At 55.6% G+C, this 1,488-nt stretch overlaps 1 protein-coding gene across 2 annotated transcripts in view; it reads left to right on the forward strand.

The window, feature by feature from the left end:
- Positions 1-1,488, forward strand: part of DHDDS (dehydrodolichyl diphosphate synthase subunit) — a 13,820-nt gene continuing 12,332 nt past the window's right edge. Inside the window, exon 1 of one of the 2 annotated variants that reach the window (XM_014948713.1) lies at positions 1-75. The gene's annotated coding sequence lies outside the window, so the exon portion shown is untranslated. The remainder of the gene's footprint in view (positions 76-1,488) is intronic. The other variant, XM_014948714.1, reaches the window with a different exon arrangement.

Genomic DNA, 1,488 nt, shown 5'->3' on the forward strand with positions numbered 1-1,488 from the left:
GCGCGGGCGGGTGACGCAGGCGGAAGGGTACGTCACCCTCCGGTGGAGGCTGAGGCGGCGCCGGCGGCGGGCGAGGTAACGGGCGGGCGGGCTGGCTTACCTCACGCAGCCAGGGGAACGGGGTAGCCTCCTCCGGGGTGCGGTGAGACGTGTGTCTTATTCCACCGGGTCTCTCTCGTGAGGTGAGACCCGCTGGCGGGGCCGGGGGGAGGCCTGAGGGGCACCCCGTCCTCAGAGAGCTTTGCTCGGGCCGAATAATAGCCAAAGCATCTAAGTAGGTTACGGACCAGGGAGACAGGATCTTCTCTGTGTACTCTGCCTTGCAACTCAGCTTGGGGATACGAGCTCTGTGACCATCCCTGTCCTAGGCTAGAGCAAGTCGCATATGGCTTAGAGAATCACTCAGGTTTCCCCCGGGGCCAGCGTGGTACCCGGATCCAAGAAAACAGGGATTTATTATCTTTTTTTTTTTTTTGGAAGCCACGCTGGAGAAGGTGGGATCGATTTGCATCTTCTCCTTTGCGTTTTGCCATTGTGGTTCTTCCCGTGTCTTGACAATAATTAAGGGAATTAATTTGCTGCATCGCCACTCACCCTGCCCGTGCTGGGCGCTATGCATTTCGGGGCAGTGAATCGCTCGGGGTCCTGCTGGATTTCGGGGGGGTGTTTTGAATGTAGGAGATAACGCTGTCCCTTGGCGAGGGGGTGTCCCTGGCCCTGGTGCCAAAGCCTCGAGTCGCAAGATTTGCCTACGAGGGAGACGGAAGAATGTAATCCATGTTTACTGCTAGCAGTTTTGTCCGTGTTTGGTTGATGGTTGGGCTCAATGATCTGAAAGGTCCCTTCCAGCCTAGATGATTCTATGATTCGCCATGCTAAGCTAACCAGCCCTCTTCAGAGATGGGTGTGGGTAGCCCTTGGCCATGGGCCAGATCCTACCATTCCCCAGAAGCATTTTCCTTTCTCTGTTGGACCTTGTCCCCTGGGGGAACCAGCTGTGGTACCAACTATGTAAAATGTGGTTGTTCCTTTTTTTTTTTCTTTTCTGGAAAAATAAAATTAAATAAAGACTATGGGCAATGGCTGCTGGTGATGTTCTGCGTCCAGTTACTCTTTGATTTATTTATTTTCCCTCCCTTGGGGGTTCAGGAGCCCAGACCCAAAGGGGGTGCTGCCAGGTTGGGGGGGGGGGAGAGGGCTGGGAATTGGGGATACCCCCACAGCCAGTGCACCCCACAGCTCCCCTGGCCAACGTGCCCCACATCCAACACCCCACAGCTCCCTAGCCCAGCGCCCCCCATGTCTCCCCCACCCAGCACCCCACACCTCCCTTGGCCTACAGCCGACAGCCAGCCTGCCCGCGCTGCCAACCCTCAGAACCCCATATCCAGCTGGCGGCTGGTCACAAGTGGTGTGCCTCAAGGCTCAGTGCTAGGACCATTTCTATTTAATGTCTTTATGGATGATTTTTATAAGGATATAATGTGT

The sequence above is a fragment of the Calidris pugnax genome, unplaced genomic scaffold, assembly GCF_001431845.1.
Source record: "Calidris pugnax isolate Ruff unplaced genomic scaffold, ASM143184v1 scaffold162, whole genome shotgun sequence".
Lineage (NCBI taxonomy): Eukaryota > Metazoa > Chordata > Aves > Charadriiformes > Scolopacidae > Calidris > Calidris pugnax.